Below are 20,510 nucleotides of genomic sequence, written 5' to 3' on the forward strand. Positions count from 1 at the left end.
TTCATTACTCTCAGATGCTTTAAAAGGCACTGACCACAGGCTTGTAGGGGAGAGTGTATGAAAAGCAATCTGGCCACGTTCTACTAGTAAAACTCATTTTGTAAGAGCAACCTCTCATCTAATTTGAGGGAGACCAGTGACCAATGGGGCTGCCTATGTTTATACAATGGATGTCTTGCAAATCCTGGGTCAGTAGTGTTGACACACGGACAGTTTCTTACTGAGGGGGATGTTATGAAGTGCATTCATTCTTCACTTCTATAGATTTTAAAGAAATGTGGCCATCCGTTTCTCATGACCTAATCTTCTTTTGGAGACTTGCTTACAAAACAGACAAGTAGGTGAGTGTCTGAGATTTGGCAGTGTGTGTGTCCAGAAGGGAGAATAAGCTCTGTCTTCTGAGCAGAGAGGTAGAGTGAAGCTTACCACTGGCCTGGGTCCAGTATTCTCAGCAGGACTTCTCTTCTGCTGAGGATGGTTTCCTGCAGTCTGGTGTTAACATGTTTTGTTTCTGACCCAAGGAGCATTTATACTTAGTTCTCTTCATGAAGAGAAAATTTCATCTCTCTCTCTCTCTCTTTTTTTTGTCTTGTGTAAAATTCACACTTATTTATAAAGAACTTATCCATTTGGCTTCTTACATTTAGGTGGCATGAACTTCTGTTAATGCCAGACCCTCCTTTTTCCTTGGAAAATCACTTTTGTTTTTCCTTAAATTAAATAGATCCATCATTCTGTATTTTCTTTCCTCTGATACTCTTCCTGGAAAAAAATATTATTATTTTTCAAACTGCCAAGCCACAAAGTGAAACAGTGTTCTTACAACGGGGAAGGGGTGTGTGTGTGTGTGTGTATGGAGGAGGGGGAGAGGTGCGCAGTGAATAATCATAAATGGCATGTTTTGATGTCATGTAGAACAAGCATAACTGAATAACTGCATGTATATGAAGGCCTAAGTGGGAGGCTTACCAACAAGGAATTAAGGATTTCTGAATCTAAGCCCTAACTTATTTGTAGAGTACTAATGTAGGTCGGTTGACATTTACCACATGCACTTTGTACCAGACCTTTGAGAGAGGATTATGGAGAATGTGGGAACTTGAGATGAACAGTTGCTGAGCTAACATCTTTATGTCCCTGAACAGAGGAAAGGATGAGGTTGTCATGAGATAATTTGGGGAAGGCTTGTGAATCATTCTCCCTGTCTTCCTTTCACAACTAACATGACTTAGAAATCCCAGAGGCTTTTTCTTTGTCTTTCTGCTTCTGTGCTTCAGGGGACCTGTGTCAGGGAGTCATCACATGGATGCCCAGTAAAGACCAGCGTGTGTAATTATCTCTTCATCCCGTAGATGTATATTTACATAGGTTGTTATCATCATCTTATTCCCCTTCCCCAACCCCCAGGGGCTTTGGAGCTAAGACTGCTTATCACCATCTTCGAGGAGCCAACTTTCCTCTTTGGTAACTTTGAACCAGTTTTTCCTCTTTGATATTATTGAATGCTGTGGTCTTAGAATGAATCTATCTTGTGTGAAAATGACAAAGTCTAGAGGGGGATGGGAGAAGGGAATGAGGCCATTAACAGCATGATTACCCAAGAGCAGAGACAGTAATTTCAGGATAGGTTTTCTTGCTTTGGATGTCATATGTCCCAGTTTTAGAAAAAGGAGCTCAAGGGTCGCCTGAGGCCTGGACTGCTCTCAATGTGGTCTTTCATCCAGGCTTTTGTTTTCCTTGCCTCTGATATCACCAGGACCAAGGGTGATGGAGCCAAGTTTACATCAGCATGGGAGAGAATGCTATCCTCACCCTGTCCTCTACTGAATTTTCTCAGGTCCATTACAGGGGCAGGGTAGGGAGCCACTGGGCTTTAGCCTCACATAACTGAGGAGCTTCACTCAAAATTTGACTTCTGAAGCTCCCTTCCAAAGAAGGAATATATGTGGTTATTAAAATTATTCTTAGATCAAAAGCATTCATTTGCTAAGTGTAAACATATTAAATATAATTTTGTCATAGTGTTTAAGCATGTATTCATTTTTAAATGTATTCATTAAATTTCCAAATTTGGAATTGGTTCAGACCTCTCTCAGCCTCTGAGAGACCCCTAATTTACCACCAAACAGTAGCCAACGTTGAGGTCCAGTGGGCTTTTTTCCCATGCCAAGTGACCCGGCTGGTTCCTCTGCTTATAGATCCAAAGAACAGATTAGATTCACTCCAGCTCCTACGTTTTCTTATGTGAGTACTTCAAACTGTGTCTCAGACATCAGTTTTTAAACTTTCTTACTTATAGAGCTTTAATATTAAACTAATATTTTACCAATTGAAATAATGCCCTAATTGAGGATATTTCTATTTAAAGTGGGGAAAAAGGCTGAAATTTCCAGAGCGCACCAAGAAAAAAGTGACACAGGGGCTGCCAATATCTGTCTGGTACTTCACAGGAATAAAGCAGGGGAAATGAAACTCAGTATTCAGGTTGTGTGTGTGAACGTGTGTGTGTATGTGTGTGGCTGAGGTTTCATGCATACGTAAATGGAACTAACTCAGGTGGTGGCTTCCAACTGTAAAAAATTATTTTGTTTTTCTCTGGGCTGAAAGTACTGCTGATCCTGTCTGAGCATTATCTAGGGCCCATCTCTATGTGGATTTGGGTACTTAAGGCTCTAAAACTTTCTGAAAAAAATGTCCAGTTGGGCCAGTAGGGGAAGCCATCATGCATTCACAGTGTACTTATTTATTGTTTGATTGCAGTTTCCTGAAGATACTGTGTTTATATACTATAAAGCATGTTTTTCTTAAATCTATTATATTTGTATTTTTGTTTTAATTTTTCTGACCATAAAATGATGCATGCTTTTTGTAGAAAATTTGGAAATGTAAATTATAAAGATCTAAAAAATCATGCATATTCTCAGCAAGTGTTGTTATTTTAAGCTGACAATTCTAAAAGAAGATTTATTCTTGTAACTTCCAATGCATGCAATCATTTCATTGATAATAATGATAGCATAAACATTAGAGCTTTATGCTTGATCATCTAAACCTATTTACTGTGACCCTAAAATACTATGAGGACCTGTTGAGATGCCATCTAACATCCAGAGGTTATATGTTATGTGTCCTGAACCTTCTGTTGCTGTTTTAAAATCCACAGTGGGGTTAATACCTATAGCTTCCTCTGTTCCTGCCACTGGACTACATTCTTTACATAGAGCAACAATTTTAATATCTACAATAACTTTATAGCAAAAGAGTTATTGTTAGATTTCCATTTTACAGATGGAAAAGTTTAGATGAGAGATATTAAGTATCTTGATCAAGGTCTCTCACTAGTAAGTGGCAGTGGGATTCTGACCAGCCTCTGTGTTCTGAAAGCCTCAGCATCCTCCTAAACTTGAAAGTGCTTAGTTTCTTAAAGAGATAAGGGCCCAACCACGTCAGTTGGGACATTTTGAGCACATGAAAGGGCAGCAAAACACATCCCTTCCCTTTGATTTCAGCAGAAACACGTCCCCTGTATCAAGTGATGACATGCCCCGTGGGGGCTGTGCCCAGGCGACAGGCTGGAAATGCATGTGTGTGGCAGGCAGGCTTGTGAGATCACATCCGAAGGCTGGCTGGACTCATTTCAGACCTTTGGAGTGTTGATTTAGACAAGGAGGACTAGACGCAAACCCCTCTTCTTTGGCTTAGAAGATTATGGATCTGCGACTTCAAAAGCTGTTTGCAATTTTATATTCACATCTCACTGCCAAGGTGCTTGTCTTATCTTAAGTCAGTTGGCTGGTGCTGCTCTGAGTAAGCTGGGCGGTTTCCTTCTGCTTTTGGAAGGCAGTAGCCAGGGCAAGAAGGGGGCGGGCTGTGGAGAGGTACGTGTGGCTAAGAGGATGGTACTAGTGGAAGGAAGGGTACTAGGCTGAGAGGAGGGAGAGAAAGAGGAGCAGGGAATGAGGGTCGATGAGGGGTGGGCAGCAGAGAGGAAAGGAAATTCCCTTTGCTAGTCTGGGCTGTGTGCGAGGCTGCTGTCCAGACAGAAAGAACACAGAACCCTGTCAGACAGACTGGTTAGAGACCTGGCTCTCCAGCTTTGTGACCTTGCTCCACTTACTAAACCTCTCGAGCCCGAGTGTCCTTTTCGGCACTGTTTGCGCTGTTGTCTGTTTCTTTTTAAAAAAAAAAAACAACTTTTTATTTTGAATTGGGGTATAGCAATAAACAATATTGTGATAGCTTTAGTTGTGACTATTCAACAATGTTGAACAGCAAAGGGACTCCGCCATGTATATACATGTATCTGTTCTTCGCCAAACCCTTCTCCCATCCAGGTTGCCACATAATGTTGAGCAGAGTTCCATGTGCTATACAGTAGGTCCTTGTTGGTTATCCATTTTAAATATAGCAATGTGTACATGTTGATCCCAAACTCCTTAACTACCCCTTTCCTGCATCCTTCCCCCTGGCAACCATTTCTCTAAGTCTGTGAGTCTCTTTCTCTTTTGTAAGTAATTTCATTTATTTGTATCTTCTTTTTTTTTTAAGATTCCACATATAAGGGATGTCATAGGATATTTCTCCTTCTCTGTGTGTTGTCTCAGTTTCTTGCTAGGCTCAGGTGGTCATGCTGCCCTAACACTCCATGTCCAGCTCAATGTAGAAGGAAGAATGCTTGTCTGGGAGGCAGGGAATCAGGACGGATATTGTGTCTTTGCTCCTCACCAGCTCTCTGACTCTGGACAGGACAAAGCTGCAGTGACTTTCAGTGTCCTCACCTGTCAAATCTGAAATATATGTGCCTTTCTCCCCTCACAAAGTTTCTGAGATCAGGTATTTGAAAAGATTTTGTAAACCTGAAAGGATTTTGCAGTAATCCCCCATTATCTCTGAAGGATTTGTTCCAAGACTCCCAGTGGGTGCTGAATCCTATATATACTATGTTTTGTCTTATACACATACCTATGAAAAGGTTTTTGTTTTTTTCTTCTCTGCAGACATTACTTTGCTGACAAAGGTTTGTATAGTTAAAGCTATGGTCTTTCCAGTAGTCACGTATGGATGTGAGAGTTGGACCATAAGGAAAGCTGAGTGCAGAAGATTGATATTCTTGAACTGTGGTGTTGGAGAAGACTCTTGAGAGTCCCTTGGACTGCAAGGAGATCAAACAAGTCAATCCTAAGGGAAATCAACACTGAATATTCATTGGAAGGACTGATACTGAAGCTGAAGTTCCAATACTTTGGCCACCTGATGCAAAGAACTGACTCATTGGAAAAGACCTTGATGCTGAGAAAGATTGAAAGCAGGAAGAGAAGGGGATGACAGAGGATGAGATGGTTGGATGGCATCACCGACTGGATGGACATGAGTTTGAGTAAACTCCAGGAGTTGGTGATGGACAGGGAAGCCTAGCGTGCTGCAGTCCATGGGGTCGCAAAGAGTTGAACATGACTAAGTGACTGAACTGATGATAAGGTTTGATCTACAAATTAGGCACAGTAAGAGATCAACAACAATAACTACAATAGAGCAATTATCACAAATACTATAATAAAAGTTATGTGAATGTGGTCTCTCTCTCTCTCTCAAAATATCTTACAAATTTAATGCCTTTTCCATCTTAACTAAGCACTTATCATGCACTGTGTCCAAAACTTTTGCTTTTTGAGGCATGACAGCAAAGCTAGTACAAATTTCTTTTCCTTCTTTACAATTTCATGGATCGAAGATTTCTTCCTACTGTGGAACTCAGCAACCTCAAAATATGATTTTTTTTCTTTTCTCAGTAAGTTGAGAACTTTCACCTTTTAACTTAGGAAGCACTTTATAGCTTCTTTTTGGCATATCTGAATAGCCAGCATCACTACTCTTGTACTTTGGGGCTGTAATTAAATAGGGGTTAATTTAAGTAAGACAACTGTTTGTGTGGTAACATACCATGATGGTGGGTCTGATAACCCAGGTGGCTGCCAAGTGACTAATGGGAGGGGTACTCTGGACCAAGGGATGATTCACACCAGGGCAGGATGTAGCAGGGTGCAGCAAGATTTCATCATACTACTCAGAGTGGCATACAACTTAAAATTTATGAATTGTTTATTTCTGGAACTTTCCAACTAATATTTTTGGGCTTCCATTGACCATGGGTAACTGAAACCTGGGAAATCATAGGTAAGGGGAACTACTGTACTGTAGAGCTATTCTATTAACAGGTGCTGGGCTGAAAGTACAACTGAGCACAAAATATTGTTGGGCTAGTTGATTCTCACTCAGGGGTGGCAGATAGATTTCAATTTATGAGCCAGCTCTCGCTGACTGGTGGTGGCTGCCTCGAGTTCCACTTGGAGAAGAATTCTGAGGCTTTGGCTGGGCTCAATGGAAAAGAGTGCTAATATTGATTATTAATGTCTGCCACGGATGAAGGAGTAGAAGAAGTGACTCAGATGCCATATGTTTGTCACTTTGCTCTAGGCCAGTGATTCCTAAATCTGATTGATCATTAGATTCACCTAGATACTTTCTTAAATCTGCCTCAGGCTGCAGATTTCTGATTTAGTAGGCCAAGAGTAAGACCTTGGGTGAGGGTAGAGAACCTTCATTTTTGAAAAAAGATTTTCTTCCTAGGGTATTCTGAGAGTTGTGCAGGTTTGGGCATCCTCACTCATACCTAACGTAGAAGAGGGGTAGCAGTTGAGTCTCATGGAGCTCTGAGAGTTGGAACACAGGGCACAGAAGAGTTAAGCCACTTTTCCAGACATGGTCATAAGTTTAAAAAATGTAGATCAGGCCTGTGGTTTTTAGTACGTTGCCTAACTCCTTTCCCCCTTAAATTGGTTGCATTGTCTGTTGTGATGATTCTACTGCTGGCTTCAGACCAGATACTTTCTCTTGTGGTTCAAGCACTGGCTCCAAAACGGTCAGATCCTGAGACCCATTCCCCACCCCTGTCTCCTGCTTTGAATCTACATCAGTTTGTGACTAGTCCTCATAAATCAGGAAAAAGAAAAAAAAATGAAATTAGTTTCTATGTTAACTAGATGTTCTTTGAAATGTCTGCTTTATATTTAAGCATGTTGACTTTAGCTTTTATTATGAGCCAGACCTGCGAATAGCACTGTAATTATATATGTACGAACTTGCTGAGGAAGCAGCCTATATGTCGTATATGAGGACAGTTTGTTCCTTCAAGTGATAGAGGTGCAGCAGGAAAGCAGTAAGAAAGTGACACCTAGGTCTTAGTCCTCTTCATCTCTGTCATCCGAGCTGATGGATTGCCAGCATGTCGGCTAAGAAAACTTTGGAGAGAAAAGAAAATTTTAAACTTTAATTGAAAAAACGAATTTCTTCTCATTCAAGTCAACCGTAACTTTAGAGGTTCTGGAGCTAGTATCAGACATTTTTTCAGAAGACCCAGACCAGCCTGCCTTAGGGCTTGCCACAGTGTGGGCCCTTGACCTAATTTGAGCTCAGCAGAGGAGCTCTTGGGAATGGTCATAGCCTTTTCTGAGCAGGAAAAGTACCTCTCTGGTTGCTTGAAGATGAACTTGGGAGAGTTACAGTTCTGGATGCTGCGGTTGTTTTAGTGCTCACAGGGTGGAGATGGGGGCAGAGTTCAAAGTGTTGGCCACTGGTAATCTTGACTATCAAGGAATATGGGTACAGGAGCTCTTTTTCTTTTAACAGAGGCTGAGTCCTCTGAATCCTGCCTGTCTGAACTATGTATGAACTGAGTCTATATTCTTTTTTGTTTTTTACTCTTCACTTTCAGTCTGAAAAAAAATACACACACATACGACCATAGGAGAGAAAGGAAGAGTTATAACACCCAGTACACATACTGAGTGTGCGTGTGTGTATGTGTGTGTGTGTGCACTAGACCGGCGGTTACAAACTGGCGGCACCTGCTGTGAATTTGGCCCTCAGATGTGCTTTGTTTGGTTAGCACAGTCCTGGAAAAACTGAGTGGGGATGCACACCCCAGTGTCAATAGGTCCTGATTTTCTTACACCTAGGGTTTTTATCGTTTATAATTCTGCTTGCTGAAGGTGGTGGGGTTTGGGACCTGTGGATTAAATCTTTTCCTGTCTTGTACTTTCTGAGATTTTGTATAAGAACAAAAACAACAACAAGAACAACAAAACAGACCCCAAAGCATTCTGACATGAGGCTATGGCATTCACCTTATTGAGGCAGTGTATCATTTTATAGCTTTTAATTTCCTATGTAAGGGATACGTTATTTGTAGCAAATGAACCTTCAAATTCCAGATACCTCAGGACATGTACTGACTCAGACTTTGAGGGATTTTAATTTTTTGCTTTATTTATTTATTTTTTTAAGGATAGGAGTGAGAGGAAACTCAGGGGCACCTAAGAAGGCAAAGGGCAGGAATGATTGATGGCCATAGAAAGTCCTGACAAATTTGTAGTCAATATTGTTTGTCTAGAATAGCTTGTAAGACAAAAGAAGTGTCAGCAGCCGCCTGAAGTCTCATTCTTCAGGACCCGGCCTCTGAGTTAAAATAGGGGGCTTGAGTGAAATGCCTGTCGTGGTTAATTGGAAAAATCACTCCAGATGAGTGAGGGAGGCTGACAGTTATGCATTACAGGGAGAATTTAGTGTGTCTTACAAGGTTGATACAGACACCAAAAGTGACTGGCTTTAGTTTTTTCCTAATTAGGAAGGCCACAGAAGGGTAAGACCCAAGAAAAGAAGCAATGTATTATTGCAGATTCATACATGCTTGTAAAAGATTTCTAGCCCCATTCGCTTCATTGTCACCCCCAATCTTTGCCCCAGTTCCTTCCGATTTTAGATTTTTGTTCTGTTCTAATGACTCCATGGAACAGGGACCAAGGACAATTTCAGTGAGCATGTGATGGAGAGGGGAAATGATAGACTCTTAGTCTTTCTGCTCCCTCTCACACTCTCTGAATGTGAGTGTTTTTGCCTGGCTCTGTGGAACTGGTCGGAAACATTTCTAGCCATTGCTCAAGTGCGCAACATGCGAAACTCACTTTGTCGTTTTGTAACTTGTCTATCTGTCAACATTTCTCACCCTCAAATGATGTGGCTTCTGAGAGCTGTGGTTTCTCACCCAGATGAAGTCTGAGAGCTTATGGTTCTGTTAGGACTGGAGAGTTTGGTGGAGAACGGAGCCTGGTTCTCTGAGCTCCCAGGAGCCTGCTGTCTCAGGGCCATCACCATGAGCATTTGGATGTATGGGTACAAAGCGGTCATGGGCCTCTTCAGTTTAGTTTCATCTTTTCATTTCATGTCCTGGCATTGTTCTTTGTAGTGCCATAGATTTTTGAGAAGTGGAGGACAGCTTTTTGGCTTGAGGCTTCTGAGTCTGTTTGGCCTCCAAGCTTTAGCTACCAAGCTTATAAATTAGCTCTTCATTTATGCTGTCCCATGGTTATGTGTAAAGGCTAGTGGCATTTTATGAAAAGGATGTGGCCCTGAAGACTTTGCGTAATTTAAAACTTGCATAATTTAGGCAATAGCCTCAACTCAGTTTTACAATTCATAGGGCCTGCCAGCTTTGAAATTATGTGATCCTTGAAAAGAACTTAAATTTGGGGGATTTGTGTATTCAGCCGTTCAGTCATGTCCAACTCTTTGCAACCCCATGGACAGCAGCACGCCAGGCTTCCTTGTCCTTCACTATCTCCCAGAGTTTGCTCAAATTCATGTCTGTTGAGTTGGTGATGCTATCTAACCATCTTATCCTCTGCCCTCCTCTTCTCCTTTGGTTCAGTCTTTCCCAGCATCAGGGTCTTTTTACTTCAAATTTTGTACATGAAAAGATTTTATTAATCTTAAAATATTATACTAGTTCAAATTTGCTTGAAATGTAACCATTCTAGGGTATTCTTTAAGGACTTATGTCTAGTAACTTACTCTCCTTTCTGAGGACAAGTATCCAAACTCTTGCTTATCTAGAAATACAGATCTAAACCTTTTATAAGAAAGAAGATAGACTAACAAGACTTGGAAAGGATTTTGAAATCATCATTGGAACTGTTATTACTATTTTTATATATGGCAACTTGGAAATGCCTCAAAAACAAATCAATTTAATTGAATTCAATAAAGACTTATTCAATACCTACTAAAGGTCAGACAGTGTAGCAAACCTGGGGCTGCCATAAGGATCAGGAGTTAAAATGAAGTCAGTGAATTAAAACTAAATCTTTTAAGAATTTTAAACTAAAACCAGTCCATGCATGGCCCTGAATATTGCTTACTTTTTCTTACTGTCTACATTTCTATCTTATTCTTCTATGAAGATGAACGTAACATTGCCAATTGATATGAGGAGAAATATAAAAGTATTTAGGACATTTTGGAGAATGCCTAGAGAGGTAATGGAATGTCTATAAATTATTTTGCTTGAGTTTTATGCATAAAACTGAATTTTCAGTATGGGAACTCCATGCCATTTCCTAGTTGTGTGTCCTTGGCCAAGTCACTTAACCTCTCTGTGCCTTCATATTCTCTTCATTAAAATGAAGAAATAAAAGCACTATCACAAGTGGTTTTTATGAAGATTGATGAGATCATATTTGTAAAACTCTGAGAACATGCCTGATATATTCTAAGTGATAGATTACTTTTTGTAATTAGTGTCTTTTAAAAATGTTTTCATTCAATTTCTAAAATTTGGGCTCTATGGAATGCTTTCACAATGGAATCTTTGTCTATGATCTAGAAATCTTTCAGCACCAGTTCAGCTTTCATTGTCCAGAATGACAGCACTAGAAGGTCTAGAAAGTAAAACTTATGTGCACTGACTATAGAACTCAATCCAGGTATCAAACTGTTTTGGCAAGATTTATTTCTCTGGTGAGAGTGTGATTCAGAAAACATTCCAATCCCAGTTAATATAATTTTAAAGTTTAATTGTAGTTTGGAAGTGTAGGATTAAGTGGATTTATACTTTTATTGATGCTGAACTCCATGATGACAGTGATGGTCCAGAAAGTGTATTTTTGCGAAGCACTTTTAGAAGTGAAGAAAACGTAGCTAAAATGTCAATTCTTTGTTCAAATCTGTTCAAAATTTGGTATCTTGGAGGAATTTTCCATTTTCTGAAAAAAATCCCATTGAGCCTGTTGGCACATATAAATATGGATTCACTAAATGTGGGTTTGCTTAAACATAAGATATGCCCAACTAACCTCATTTCCTTTTTTGATAGACTGGGGAGACTGGTAGGGAGGGGAAATGCCACAGACAAAATGTGTCTGGATTTCAGGAAGACCTTTGATAGAGTCTCTTATGATGTCCTTGTGGGAACGATGAAGATATATGAACTGGGTGATAGTTAAACTAAAAGAACCCATGGCCAGTGGACAGTGATATGCAGGGGGCATTTGGGAGGGAGGCTGCAGGGCTCTATTTGTGGACACCACCTTTTGATCATCTTGACATGAGATTTGGCTGATATTAATAGAGAAGAAACATTAAGAAATGAGAATAAGGAAGAATATAAAGTTTAAAGTAAAAACTTCTTCATTTTGGTTAAACATGTACTGTGCACTTATGGGCTGGAGGTGGTCTTACTTTCTTGATGAGAAAGGCTGAGAATGCTTGCTGACTGTGGGCTCTGTCTGAATAGCAATTGGATGTGGGCCGCTGTGAGAACTAAGGTCATCTTCTGCTGCTTTTTAGTTAAAAATATGATCTTGACAAAGGAAGTAATAGTAACGCTACACTTAGAGTGTTGTTCTGCACTGGCCGTTACATTTATATTTTGTGGGGAGAGGTGATAGCAAGCTGGAGTGAACCCTAATAGTGAAAAGCCTAGAAACTAATTATACTTGAAAAAGTTGAAGGCCTTGGGGATGGCAAGGTTGGAGCAAAGAAGGCTGGGAGATGGGACTGATGACCTGATACTTGGTTTGAAATATTTAAAGGCATGTCAAGCACAACAGGGCTTAGCTTCCTATGTAGTTCTGAAAGGCAGAATAGGACCAAAGGGTACAAAACATGGGGCAGCTGGATTTCTTTAAGCAATAAGAGCTGTCAGATAATAGAGGGATTTGCTCATTATTGGATAAATTTAAGGAGAGGGGGCAGGATAGCTGTTTCAGAGAGTTGTGAAGGCCATATGTCAGAATGGCAAAAAAGCGTGGCCTTGGGGCTTGATGAATTTGTTGATGTCTGAGTTCTAGTTTCACTAGTGGCTGTGTGAACCTGGATAATCACAGTTTCTTTCTCCTATGGTTGTTTTGAGGACTTAAATTAATCCCTATGAAGTGCTTAGCACATTACCTGGCACCTAGCAAATACCTGACACGTGACAGCTATTACTATTACTGGTCCTGGTATGAGGGAATGTTGAAATAGATGGTCTCCTTTCCAAATCTAACATTTTATATTTTGGATCTATATAAGGTTTAAAGGGTCTTAGTCCTAGAAAACCGTTCATTGCATTGTAGTCTCCCTTTACCCATTGCTTCACTGGAATGTTCCTTCCAACTAATTCAGGGGTATATCCTGGAACATAAGCATCAGTGTTCTTTTTCTCAAATATGTATCACTAAAAATGAAGTGGCAGTGACCTTGAGAAGATGAGTTCCAATCTGAAGGCCTAGGGGTATGCTTTTGTTAATTTTCTTGGGAAATGGTGGTCACATTATACAGTAAATTGGAGAAGGATATGCCTAAATTAAAATTGTGTTAGAAAATTTCATGCCTACCAATTTGTTGTTGTTTCTATGCCTTGTATTAATATAATATGACTTCAGCAAGTATTGAAATAATTGTGTAATTAAAAAGAATTATAGTCATTGTTAGAGAACAGAAGACAAATGCCACAGAGGGATAACCATGTATTATGTATTTACCATACTTCTCAGTTGGATCCTTCCATAGTTTGCTGACAGAACACCCACACTACATTTGTTGGAGGGGAAAACCATTTCCAGGAGTCCAGCTTCTCTTTGTCCTTTTCCTCTGCAGCCACCTCATCTCTAAATTGCCTGAACACGCAGCAGAAAGTCACCAGAGGGCATTCTCAGACCATCTATTATCAAGGGACTCCAGTTGAGAAGTACCAGGCAATTCTCACTTAGGTCTCCTTTCAGATGAAGAGGCAGTTTCAAATTCTCACTTGGAGTCTGAAGGCTGCCTTGCTAAGTAAACCAGCACTCCACCCTGGGGTATCAGCAGGGATATTTTACTTTCACTTCCTGCACTGATCCTAACCAAGGCTGTCTTCAAAATCTGGACAGTCTGCGTGGGCTAGCAGAGACATGACAAATTTGGTTCCAGCTTTGATTGAATTTTTGACCTTCAGCAAATGACTTTTATGCCTCAGTTCTTAATTTTCTCATCTGTGAAACAGAAGACTAGAACGCATGCTTGAAGATCACTCTGAATTCTAACAGTCAACAACTAAATTCCTTCCTTTCTCCTCCCATCCTCCTTTCCTTCCTGATTAAAGGAGAAACTGGGATTTGTTGACTGTGTGTTTGGGGCAAGTCTATTACGAGCTTGTAGTCCTGAAGAGATAGTTTCTAAAGGACTGGCAAAACACACTGGACATTCTGAAGTTGGAGGCTGGCATCCAAGTTCTGCATGTAGACCCCCCTCCCCATCCCTTTGTTCAGGATTCCCAGACTGGGGCATGCACGTCTTCAAGGATGAAATGGCAAAGGGACCATTACAGTCCAGGACCTTGGAGTATTGATTCTACTTAAGAACTCTGGGGAAAAGGAGGACGTGTTTTATGTTAAACACATATATTACGAAATATAGAGTAAACTCTTACATGTATTTTTATTGTGAAATAGAAAATTTCAAAAGTGTGGGGTTTGTAGTTGAATGCGTTGGGTTATACGTCTGGACTTCCTGGAATTAAATTATTTCTTCATTTCATTAGAAGTTTTTTCAGAGGGAGAGTTTGGGAAAGCTTAACCCTTGGAGCATGTTATGAAAGTAACTTAGGTTAGCTTTCCTAGAAGCAGGTAGGCATTCTGCTACATGTAATATACTAAGATCATGGTCTTTAAAGAAAAAAGCCTGCTGATAAAGTGAGGGAAACTGGATAGGAAATAAGAAAGAGCTGAACAATGATGTGGTTTGAAGGAACATAATCTGATTTATGGAGGTGAGGAATAAATCACATCACTGAATTCACTGCCCTTGAGGCAAGGGGGCTGAGATTTTGTATCTCCATATTACTTAGTTATTGTCTGCAGGCTATCCTTGCATGAGGTCTGAGAGGTGACTCTCTTCATCGGGAGTGGGAAGGACAGTTGGGGGCCATTCTTCAGAGATAGGAACAGCTATGTGCAGCTTTCTCAGCCAGTGGTGTGTTGGAGTCCATATAGCTCGTAAAAGCTGGCTGTGTGCCTTGCTTCCCAACTCCCCATTCAGTCACATCATCTTGGGAGTTTGGATTCAGCCATGATGAGAGCATTTGCATCATGAAAACCAACAGAAGCTACAAATCAAGAGCTCTTACACTCCCATCAAGAGCCAGTTGTTAAACATCTACTGGCACACCCCTGGCCAACACTCTCAACAACAAAGAGATGGTACCCTGGCTGGGGAAGGGCATTTAGGTTACATAGTGACGTGAAGTTGCTCAGTCGTGTCCGACTCTTTGTGACCCCATGGACTGTAGCCTAGGCTCCTCTGTCCATGGAATTTTCCAGGCAAGAGTACTGGAGTGGGTTGCCATTTCCTTCTCCAGGGGATCTTCCCCACTCAGGGATCGAACCCAGGTCTCCCTCACTGCAGGCAGACGCTTTACCATCTGAGCCACCAGGGAAGTCCTGCCCACAAATGATTTCCCCTACTGATCTGTCAGTTAGCTAGAAATTCTTTTAGGGTTTGCTTTTCCTAGCCTCTTTTAAAATGTATATGGTATTGGGGGTGGGGGTGGGGCACAGAACTAATAATTCACAAAAGGCTGGTCAAAATAGCTGATTATGTCTTTTAGGTGCAAGAGAAGGTTAAAGTAGAGGGGAGGAATGAGCATGTAAACTGAATTATGTGCAGTGAAGGACAAGGAAGGACTCTGCTGTAATGCTTAGGGACAGAATTTAGAATAACTATGGTACTACAGTATTTTCTGGGAGATATTTTTCAGGGCAGAGCTTATTTAAAATACTGCACTTTCCTGAGAAGATGGAGGGTGAAACTTATTATTATGGAAAATTTATTAGGAAAAATTTCAAGTATACAAAAGTAGACGAAATAGTGTAATAAACTCTCATATAATCAGATTCAACAATTATTAACTTATGGCCAATCTTGTTTAATCTATACCCCCATTCACTTTCCCCTGGGAGTATGGGATGTTTTGAAGACAGTTAATTGAATAGATGTTGAATGTGGTCTAGAAAAAAACCAGATTCGCTAGGGACAGGGGAAGGTTTTGGACAGAACGAAGGCCTGGCAGCTATGACCACTTTTCCTAACATATTAGAATTTGGTAGGAATCATTAGAAGACACATGAAATGCATTACATGGGACTTGTATTCTGATTAATCTCAAGATTTTTTGTCTTCAGTTCTTCCTAAAAGGAAGACCTGGTAATGGAGAAAAAAGAGAAAACTTACAGGGTTTCTATTAAAGGAGTTTAACACTCTTTGCTCTCTAAATATTTCTTACCCTTGGGCTTTTTCTTTCTGTTCAGATACATAGGAACAAAATATTAGGATGATTCTGAGGACAAATTCTAAATTATTTTTCCAACCTAAGAGCAAGGCTTGTTACCACCAGAGTAAGAATCTTGACTCTTATTTGACAGGCAAACAAATTTCCATAAAAACAGAAACAGATTGGGCCTTCTTATAAGCTTTACTAAACTTACAGGAATGGGTTATAGCCTCTTTTCTTTTTTTCCTTTCATTGTCTTTGGGGATTTGGGATAAGAGATGGCCTCTGACCCTTTTCTAAAAATACCAGGTTTCCTTCTCTCTGCTTTCTGACCATTCTACTTTCATTCTCACTGGTTGTAATTCTGAAGATTATGCAGATTTGAGCCCTTGACCAGTTGGAGTTGAAAGAATAAGTAAGGGGACCCCAGGAAGAGCATGTTTGGAAAATTAATAATTAATTCAGTATGCATGAATGAGTTAGGAAAGACTCATTTCAATCATTACATATTTATCACTAGCATCTTTTACCAAGGTTAGTTGGAAGTAGACAAATGACTTGAAAAATGAGACCTTTGGGAGCTTCAGAAAGCCAGTGCTGAGGAAGAAGTAGATATAATAAAAGCAGAGAAATGGCTCTGTCTAGGTTACTGTCTTGCTATTTTTAATAAATTGGTTGCAGTTACTTTATTGGAGCTGCACATGATGAAGCCTGGTCCTTTGTGCTAGCAGAGAATAAGAAAGAAGCTACTCTGATGCTGTAGACAAGTGTGTGAGCTGTTTATCGACAGAAGTTTTTCACTTGCTGGTTGCTTGGAAGAGATTGTTGACAGGTTGTAAGCCTGGGCCTGTATGGATCAAAGGCAGAAAATAAAAGAAAACATTCTTTCCTGTAGGATGGTTACAGCTGATGATTGAAAAAGGATGTGCAAGTATCAATTCCTACCACTCTCTCTCCTGGCTAGTAAATCTTGAAGATATATTTGTTAAATTAAAAATTGACAATATACTGGCTGAATTTCTATTGAGGTTTTCCCACAACTGTTGGGAATCAGACTTAATTCCTTTGGTGGATTTCTTGGTATTTTTCTTGGAACCTACTTTTTTTCATTGTTTTCTTTTTACTGAAATGTCATAATGTCAAAGTAAAAACAATTTGCAGTCAAGGTGCAAATTGGGTTTGATATCCCATCAAACCAAAAAAAGTTTTCTAGAACATGTACAGGTATATATGTATAGTAAGAGGAGTTGAATTTCATTTTTTAGTAGACTCTACTTATTTTACAGCAGTTTTAGATTCACAGAAAAATTGAATGGTAAAAGATTTCCTGTATAGCCCCTACCTGCTTATATACACAACTTCCTCAACTATGAACATTTTGTATCACAGTGATACATTTGTAACAATTGATGAACTTATATTGATACATTAGTATCAGTGATGTGATGATACATCATTACCACTCAAACTTCATAGTTTACATGAGGATTGATTTTTTCAGTTCAGTTCAGTTGCTCAGTTGTGTCTGACTCTTTGCGACCCCATGGACTGCAGCACTCCAGGCCTCCCTGTCCATCACCAACTCCCGGAATCCACCCAAATCCATGTCCATTGAGTCGGTGATGCCATCTCATCCTCTGCCATCTCCTCCTCCTGCCTTCAATCTTTCCAAACATCAGGGGCTTTTCAAGTGAGTCAGCTCTTCGCATCAGGTGGCCAAAGTATTGGAGTTTCAGCTTCAACATCAGTCCTTCCAATGACGAGTGTACTTTTCAGGAGTTTTGACAAATGTATAATGACATATGTTCACTACTGTAGTATTATTCAGGGCAGTTTCAGGATTAAAAAAACAAACCACAACCTAAATTCTTACATAACTTTTGTTCTTTTTGGCTGCTCCAACCTGTCCCCAGAACAAGCATTATTCATGGTGATAGCATGTTACAGTATGCATAGCAGTACATGTTACAAAAAGTACAATTAGACCAAAGTTTTTGTCAGGGCATATGCTTAGTGAATAAGAGGGTGAGAATCTTGAACTGTAAAGTGGTTATCCCAAACAATAATTCCCTGACAGAATGAAGATGTGGATGTATATCTAGTCAGCCCAAGAAGAAGACTTCTTAAATTCAACATCATTGTGGGGCATTGATTCTGGTAGAGGCCAACAGACAACAGGTCTTCAAAAACTCTTTTACAAGAATATCCTTTGAGTTTCTTTTGAACTTCTGTTATCCAAGTTCTTTCAAAATGCAGAAAACACACTCACCTGATTCATACTAGTTTATCTTTATAGTAGAATAAGCATCAGGACCTTTAATTATCTCACATGGTCCGAAGGCAACCTAAGTGACCAAGTGCTAAGCCCTCTTGACAATACATACATGGTAATTACTTTAGACACCTTAAAATTCTAAATGTGTAGTGAATTTATGCCCTAAAGGCTAAGTTAAAGAAATTTAGAGTCCTTCTAACACACTTCATTTGTTGTGACAGGGATAAAAGGATATAGAGGATTAAGATTAAATGAAGGATTTAAAAAATCTAGATTAAGAAAGTAATGGGACTTAAAAGTATAGGGGAGGAAAAATAATTTCCTCCCCTGACCTTCATTGTTCTTTGCTAAAAGCCCCTGTAAAAGAGACAGACTCACAGGAGGGGATTCACAGGGCTTCCCAGGTGGTACTAGTAGTAAAGAACATACCTGCCAATTCGGGGGATGTAAGAAACATGGGTTTGATCTCTGGGTTGGGAAGATTCCCTGGAGAGAGCATGGCAACCCACTCCAGTATTCTTGCCTGGAGAAACCCATGGACAGAGGAGCCTGGCAGGCTACAGCCCATGGGATTGCAAAGAGTCGGACATAACAGAAGCAACTTAGCATGCACACATAGATATTGAATCATTATGTGGTACGTCTGAAACTAATACAATCTATTAGTCTTTTGTATCTAATAAAAACAAAACAGTGGTTGCCCTCTTCTGTAGGTGTCTCAGGTGAAAAAGTGATCTCTAGTGATAGTTCTCTTCCTGGGATAAGTTTCCTCTCTAATGTAAATTTTCCTTAGGAAAGGGTGACGTCTGCTGTTTACAGAGCATCTCTGTGTCTTCAGCTCAAAATAATCCTTATGCTAAAGGGGAATATTTAGGGGTGTCATGTTCTACTACTCTTGTGGTTAAAGAGAAAATGTGAACCACTACCAAATGTACATATCAGTTCTTGTCCTTGGACATGTGTATTAGTCCTCATCACTGAAAGGGCAGAGTGGCAGCAAGATGAAGGAAGAGTTTGGCTCTGTGGCTCACAAAGCTAGGCAGAAGCAGATCTACCTCCTCCCTGGGGTTGCTGAGAAGATTAAAGGAGATAATACTGTGTGAGAAAAGTACTTCCTGAGCTACAAAGCTCTAGTTTAACATAAGAATTGGCACTTATTCCCAAAGATCTTGTGACAAAACTAACATGAATGAAGCAAAATGACATATAACCAAATTCTAAACTGGTTTATATAGAGATGGTAATTACTATAGGAGACCTGACATGAGAAAAATCCAAATATTTTGAAGTGCTTAGTCAGTGCTCCATGGAAGAGAGCAGACTTGAGCTTGCTTTTTAGCTGCAGGTGATATACCCATTTGAATGCAGAGTTCCAAAGAATAGCCAGAAGAGATAAGAAAGCCTTCCTCAGTGATCAATGCAAAGAAATAGAGGAAAATAATAGAATGGGAAAGACTAGAGACCTCTTCAAGAAAATTAAAGATACTAAGGGAACATTTTATGCAAAGATGGGCACAATAAGGGAGAGAAATGGTCTGGACCTAACAGAAGCAGAAGATAGTAAGAAGAGGTGGCAAGAATACACAGAAGAACTACACAAAAAAGATCTTCATGACCCAGATAACCGGAATGGTGTGATCACTCAACCTAGAGCCAGACATCCTGGAATGAAAAGTCAAGTGGGCCTTGGGAAGCATCACTACAAGCAAAGCTAGTGGAGGTGATGGAATTCCAGTTTAGCTACTTCAAATCCTAAAAGATGAGGCTGTTAAAGTGCTGCACTCAAAATGTCAGCAAATTTGGAAAACTCAGCTGTGGCCCCAGGACTGGAAAATGTCAGTTTTCATTCTGATCCAAAAGAAAGGCAATGCCAAAGAATATTCAAACTACCGCACAATTGTACTCATCTCACATGCTAGCAAAGTAATGCTCAAAATTCTCCAAGCCAGGCTTCAACAGTATGTGAACCATGAACTTCTAGTTGTTCAAACTGGATTTAGAAAAGGCAGAGAAACCAGAAATCAAATTGCCAGCAACCATTGGATCATGGAAAAAGCAGGAGAGTTCCAGAAAACCATCTACTTCTGCTTCATTGACTATGCCAAAGCCTTTGACTATGTGGATCACAACAAACTATGGAAAATTCTGAAAGAGATGGGAATACCAGACCACCTGACCTGCCTCTTGAGAAATGTGTATGCAGGTCAGGAAGCAACAGTTAGAACTAGACATGGAACAACAGACTGGTTCCAAATCGGGAAAGGAGTACGTCAAGGCTGTATGTTGTCACTCTGCTTATTTAACTTATATGCAGCGTACATCATGCGAAGTGCCAGGTTGGATGAAGCACAAGCTGGAATCAAGATTGCTGGGAGAAATATCAATAATCTCAGATATGCAGATGACACCACCCTTATGGCAGAAATTGAAAAACTAAAGAGCCTCTTGATGAAAGTGAAGAGTGAAAAAGTTGGCTTAAAATCCAGCATTCAGAAAACTAAGATCATGGCATCTGGTCCCATCACTTCATGGTAAATAGATGGGGAAACAGTGGAAACAGTGACAGACTTTATTTTGCGGGGCTCCAAAATCACTGCAGATGGTGACTGCAGC

General features: G+C 40.1%; 1 long non-coding RNA gene across 1 annotated transcript in view; it reads left to right on the forward strand.

Moving 5' to 3' along the window:
• Positions 1-211: 211 nt before the first annotated feature.
• LOC122700570 overlaps positions 212-20,510 on the forward strand; it is a 79,575-nt gene continuing 59,276 nt past the window's right edge. Inside the window, exon 1 of the long non-coding RNA XR_006342809.1 lies at positions 212-341. This is a non-coding gene — a long non-coding RNA (uncharacterized LOC122700570). The remainder of the gene's footprint in view (positions 342-20,510) is intronic.

This window comes from Cervus elaphus, chromosome 9, assembly GCF_910594005.1.
Source record: "Cervus elaphus chromosome 9, mCerEla1.1, whole genome shotgun sequence".
Lineage (NCBI taxonomy): Eukaryota > Metazoa > Chordata > Mammalia > Artiodactyla > Cervidae > Cervus > Cervus elaphus.